General features: G+C 40.2%; 1 long non-coding RNA gene across 1 annotated transcript; it reads left to right on the plus strand.

Moving 5' to 3' along the window:
• Nucleotides 1-805: 805 nt before the first annotated feature.
• Nucleotides 806-3,109, plus strand: LOC141425570 (uncharacterized). Its single transcript, XR_012450546.1, has 4 exons — nt 806-967; nt 1,577-1,653; nt 2,147-2,207; nt 2,948-3,109. It is a non-coding gene; the product is annotated as an uncharacterized lncRNA (long non-coding RNA).
• Nucleotides 3,110-6,682: the final 3,573 nt, after the last annotated feature.

The raw sequence follows: 6,682 nt of genomic DNA on the forward strand, positions 1-6,682 counted from the left end.
ATTCCTGAGTCAAAGCAGGGTGATCTAAGATGTAATATGTTTTTCTATGAGTCCCAAGCTTTCCCTAATCTAGCCTGCTTCAAACAGATTTTTATCTCATGATTAAAAATTTTTAAAAGGCATCTTTTTTACTTAGAGACAACTTCCCCTCCAAGCACAGCCTTCTATGAAGAATTGAATAAATGCCAGGTCCCCATTTTTAAAAATTATGTTATTGCTGTATCTGGGGTACATTATGACATTTATGAAAGTGCTTACAATATATCTTAGTTAAATTCACCCCCTCCATCATTCTCTTTTATCCCCCTCCCCCTTCTTAGAATAGTTCAACAGGTCTCATTTTTCCATTTCCATACGAGAATACTAACTATTTCCACCACATTCACCCTCCTACACCCTTTCCTCATATCCTCCCTCCTCCTTTTCAATGTGACTAGTAATCTCCACCAACACTGCATTCAGATGATGAATAACCTTGCACTCTTGGGTCCATCGATAACCAATTACCTGGGTATGTTTACATAACCAACCTTCATGTGGAAGTAGTTATTTAGCTTTGCAATAATTAATAATGCTATTAAGTTGACTTTTGCAATAATTTATCTGACTCTCACTTTAACAGTTAATGATTATGGTTGACTCTCTCCCTCCACCTCCCCTGTTTTTTAACCTTAGGAGGCAAATGCATTAAATCACTCTTTTTTCAATAATTAAAAATTAAAATGTCTTTTGCATGAAGTCTATGTGGACCATGCAGGGGCCGTGTAATTGATTATTAAATTTTCTAATTGATTGCAAAAATCTCTAATCTTCCATCATCTTGACAGGAGAGTAATCAGTGGCAATGACAAGCCTATGAGAGTTATGAAGTGCTGAAACTCATTTATTTCCCCTGACACTCAGGTGTGTGAAAAGATTGGAGAAATGTGCTGATGAGAGGCAGCCCTAGCTCTCTCCCCAACCATACGTGAGTTTCCAACCTTGGGTAGCATTCCCTGGAGCCCAAACCCTGCCTGCTCATGTTGTGATAGTCATAGGTAGAGAATGAATTCAGAACTGATATTGTGGGATAAATGTTTGTGTCCCTCTCAAATTCCTATGTTGAAGCCCAAAAGTTCTAATGTGATATTTTTTGAGGGTGAGGACTTTGGGAAGTAATTAGGGCTAGGTTAGGTCAGGAGGGTGGAGCCTTCACAATGGGATTGGAGGCCCTATAAGAAGAGGAAGAGACACCACAGCTCCCTATATGCCATATAAAGAACACAGTGAGAAAGCTGTCATCTGCAAGTCAGAAAGACAGCCCTCACCAGGAACTGAATCAGCTGGTACCTTAACCTGGGATTTCATTTTGTTCTGACAGCCCAAGCAGACTAAGGCTGGCCAAAGTCTAGGCTCCCAAGGATTTGATGAAGTGATTGGACTTCTTAGGTTTACTCTTCTGTGACAGAACCTTTCTTCACAGTCATTCCTGACTCATTTTTATCAGCAGCTAACATCACACCCCATCAGCAATTATGGGATATGCAAATTGTCTTCAGTCCTTTACAGAATAAATATTTATTTATTCATTTTGCAGCACTGAGGATTAAACCCAGGGCCTTCTGCATGCTAGGCCAGCACTCTTCCACTGAGCCACACCCCAGCTTCTACTGAGTAAGTATTTATTAAGCATACACTAATGTAGCTATTCTGACCTTAAAACTTTGAATAGATATGAAGAAGAATGAGCACCAGTCACTCTAATTGAGACTCTAACAGTTTATACCTGAATTGTAACTAAATAAATAATGAGGGCCACAAAAGTGAATTGAATTGAATAAGGTGCTACGGGAATCTAGGGAGTGAGATTTCTAGAAGATTCCAGCAAAGCTTCCAAGATGGGTGACATTTGAATTTTACTAAGTAATAAAAATATATGTGAAAATTAATATTAATTGTCTAATATTCTAGGTCATGTTTAATATTTATGAATTATAGTAAACATGCAGAAATGCTGTAATAGGCCTCTCTGAATATACCACCCAAATTTAATACAAGTGAGCTTTGTTTTAGGTAGCTCCTTTTATTGCCTGTGTTTTAATTTTTAGAAACAAAATGCAATGCAGTTTTATTCCTGTCCTTCATCCCTTTGTTTTTCCTTCACCAGAAGTAATATCCATTCTGAAATTGATGAGTGTCACGCTACAGTTTAGAACACTTATCTGTGGGTATGTACATGTAGCATTTTTACGTGTATTTTATAAACTCACATGATAGTCTTTTTCCAAAACTTGTTTTCATATAATCCTATGTTTTGAGATTTATCCACAGCTAAGTTGGCTGTTCCTTCACATTTTTTTGGAGAGAATCAGTAATATAATGAACATATATGTTTCTTTCTATATATGAACAGATGCATGTCTGTGTACATATATGTCTGTGTATCATGTTGCAGACGTGATGGCATATTCTCTGGTTTAGATTCACAGAGATGGAGTTTTAAACACCATTTTAAACAAATTCTTGGGTTTCATTTTAATCGTTTCAAGCAGGTGCTATTTCTACGTAGGAATTTGCTTTACCACTTGAACACAAACTGCGGTATGAACGTTGCTGGTAACAATAATAAAACAACACGATCGCTACTTATTGGGGCTTTCCTATGTGTCTGGCACTGTTATAAGTGGTTTGTATAAATTAGGTAATTTAACATTTTGCTTTGTCCTTGCAAAGCAGGCATTTTACTGCTTGAGTCATACCTCCAGTCCATTTTGCTCTGGCTATTTTGAAGATGGTGTTCTCTCAAACTATTTGTCTGGGCTGGCCTTGAATCAAGATCCTCCCAATTTTAGCATCCCAAGTACCTAGGATTTTGGGTGTGAGCCATTGGTGCCTGGTTGAAATGTACATTTAATACAAGATCAGGTAGATAATGCCACCAGTCCTCTAATTTTTTTGAATTTGACAGGAGGAGACCATTGAACATGACTTCTCAGAGAAATGACTCAGGGACCTCGGGCTGAGTGAGGTTTTAGTTTGACCCATCACCAGTGCAATGAGAAGGAGAAGGTAGGCTATTATACACTGGCTCTTAAAAATTCTACCAAGGCTGGGGTGTGGCTCAGTGGTAGAGAGCTTACCAAGCATGCACAAAGCCCCGGCTTCCATCCTCAGCATCACAAGAAAACAAGAAACAAAAAACTTCTTTGCCAGGCATGGTGGTGCATGCCTGTAATCCCAGCACTCATAGGTTGAGGTATGAAGATTGAGAATTTGAGGGCAGCCTAGGTTACATAGTGAGTTCTAGTTCAGCTTTTGCTACACAGAGACCATCTCTCTCTCACGCAAAAAAAAAATACTTTCTTTCTGTGTCTGGCCTTTTTCACTTAACATAATGTCCTGGGCGGGGGGGCTCATCTGTGTTGTGGCAAATGGCAAGGTTTCCTTCTTTTTTAAGGCTGAATAATATTCCATTGTCTACATATACCACATTGTCTTTACCCATGCATCCATCGATGGACACTTAGGTTGCTCTCACATCTTGGCTATTGTGAATGATGCTGCAGCGAACATGGGAGTTCTGAATAGTTTTGTCTCCTTCCTGCCCCCCTGAGGAACAGAACACTAGATTATTGCATTTCTCTTACCCTTCTTCAACTTAGTAAGCAGTTGTCTCTTCTGAAATATCTGAGGAACACATAGAAGATGAAAAGACCTGCCCTTTTCATTGGGTAGAGGTGGGGCTTCAGGTAAAGAGAAGACCGTGGGAAGGAGCTCCCCAGGTGTGTTCCCATAGGTTACCCATAAACTCTTGTGATAATCAGGTAAGGTAGAAATTATCTCCATTTTTAGACAAGCTGAAAACCTGCCTGGACCCATGACTAGCCATACTCAGAGCTAGAGCTGAACCTATTCAAAGTACTAAGTTCTTTATGCACCACTCGAGTGAGAAGAGGACCTTGGAATACATATCGACTAATATTTATTGAAAGTTTCCTACATACCAAGCCTAACACACCGCATCTTCACCACAATGCTGTAAGGTACATTCTGTTATTTACCCATTTTACAGATGAGGAAACCAGGCATCAAGGAATAATTAATTTACTTGCCCAAGGTCACGTAGTTTTGAAGTGCTGAAGAACCAGAATAGTTGGTTATGTAACCGCTAGTGTGGCCTGAGAGTCTGAGAACCAGGAGCTCCCATATCTGAAGGCAGGAGAGCAGGGACGTCCCAGCACAAGAAGAGGGAGTGAATTCAGCCTTCCTTCATCTTTTTGTTCTATTTCCGTGCTCCAGGGATTGAATGACGCTTACTCCACTGAAGAGGGCCATCTGCTTTACTTAGTCTAATGACCCTAGAAGCATCCTCTCAGACACACCTGGAAATAATGTTCACCAGCTGTCTGGGCACCCCCTAGCCCCATGAAGTTGACACATCAAATTAACCATCACAACTATCCAGACAGCCACCCAGTTGCTTAACGACAATTTATCTTAGGCTCATCAGATTCAAAAGTCAGAAGGGAGGGTCTACATTTTTTGTGGGTCCAATGCAAAGTGAAACACAGGTCCTGCTGTTAAAAGAGCAAGAAAACAGTGCCAGTGACATAGCACACAGTATGGTGGTGGAAGCCTGTAATATCAGCTACTCAGGAGGCAGAGATCAGGACGATTGCAGTTTGAGGTCAACCTGGGCAAAAAGTTAGCAAGACCCTATCTCAAAAAACAAGCCAGATGTGGCAGTGAATAGCTGTGGTCCCAGCCATGCAGGAGGCATAGGTAGGAGGATGTGCGATCCGTCTGAAAAATAACTAAAACAAAAAGGGCTGGAAGTGCATCTCAAGTGGCAGAGAATCTGTCTTGAAAGCACAAACCCCCAGTACTACAAAAAAAAAAGTGTCTTTAAACTATAAACATATAAAAGAGTTCTTTAATCTATAAACATAGGGATAGGGGATATAGCTCAAGTAAGAGTGCATGCTTAGCATATGTGAAGCCCCAGGTTCTAGTCTCACCACCTCAAAACATATTTGAATAAATCTTACCATTTTTCTTCATATTTTGCAATGCTAGTATAGAAACACTAATCTAAGAGCATTTAGACCATATGTGAAATCACAGCAAAACCACGATTTATATTTTATACTTTGAACATGTATATATGTGACTTGTTCTTATTATGCCATGGAAATGTTGCACAAAACTCAACTAACTCAACTGTTTTTTATTTTACTTATTGAATGTATACTTCTACCAACACTCTTTGGAAACTGTGTGCCACATGGCCGTCACAGTGTGCTGTCCTGTCACCAGGCCCTGTTCGCCCAAGCCCTCCTGTGTCTGATTTTATGGCTGCATTTACCATCTCAACAAAGAACACAGAACGTTCCCCATTCAAGTCTGGTAGTGCAGGACCCTTCCCAAAGCCTCCTGGAAACAGGACTATCTTGTGAATGGGGCCTTAGGGCTGGGGGTCAGAGTAAAGTCACGCACTATTATTTGGAGAGTCTGGGGCCTGTTATGAAGGTTGAAGATCAAAATTCAAGAAATAGTTGAATCAAAAACAGTTTCATCAGACCAGGCACGGGGTATTATAAATGCAATCAAGGAGAAAGATTGGACAGAAATGCCAAACAATTCAAATCTGGAAGGCTGATGTGCTATTCTGCTGCTATAAACACAGAGGGTGTGCTTTTTTTTTTTTAGGTCAATATAATTCGATGAAAATCATGTATCACTCTACAGGATTCATTGTTCAAAGACAATATAAAAGGAAATCCTTCTTCCTTTACCTTTGTCCCAGGGGACTTCCTGTTGGCTGAAAGGGCTGAGAGGAAAGGTATTCACAAAGGTTTATATGCCTGAATTAAAGCTTGGTTCTGTTCCCCGAGGACCACGCGGCCTGAAATCCAGCCCTGCATTTATGAATAATGCAAAGAAGAGGGGAGCAATGATGGGTGGGTCTCTCTCTAGCCAACTACTGCTCCACAATGCGCTCCTTCACTTAACCCAGGCTGGGTTTGTTTACTAGCAAGCTAATTAACCTTTAAGGCTTCCTGTCCTCTTCTGAAAATGAGGATGATAACAATTCTGACTTGACAAGATTGTTGTCACTATTGGAGAAAAGATAATGAATTTGAAGTGCCTCGAATGCAGGAGGCACTTGATAAATGTCAGCCTTTCTCCTTAGTGTCTGCCCTCTCTGAATTCTTAAAAGACTTGTCCTTGAGTGCCTTTTAACTTCAGAGCTAATTACATACTGTCTTAGGCAGTTTGCCTCTGTTTCTTCCAATTCCATCTTTCTGATGTATTATAGAATTTAAAGAGTCACTATCTTAATAACATTTAATACTGTTGTTTTATGGTACATGAAGAGTGTCTGCAGACACCCTTTCCCACATCTTTTGAATCCTCCACTTGTCCAGGACACAGCTGAACAAAGACACTGTGCAATGTGTACTGCCTGATTGATGGCTCTTTATCAGAAAGGTGAATCCCTCTGGAATTTACTTCATTAAGCAGGAATCATAGAGTTTCACTTGGAAGAAAGAGCACGGTGTATTTGTAACATCCTAAAAGGAAACTTGTCACCTTGTCTGCTAGATTAACCTTTTTCATGGGAGTGCCATGGTAAAGTTTGAAAGTACCTGTGGCACACAGTCTTTTGAAGAGGAAAACACAATAGTGCAATGGTACAATG

Source organism: Castor canadensis, chromosome 8, assembly GCF_047511655.1.
Source record: "Castor canadensis chromosome 8, mCasCan1.hap1v2, whole genome shotgun sequence".
Classification (NCBI taxonomy): Eukaryota; Metazoa; Chordata; class Mammalia; order Rodentia; family Castoridae; genus Castor; species Castor canadensis.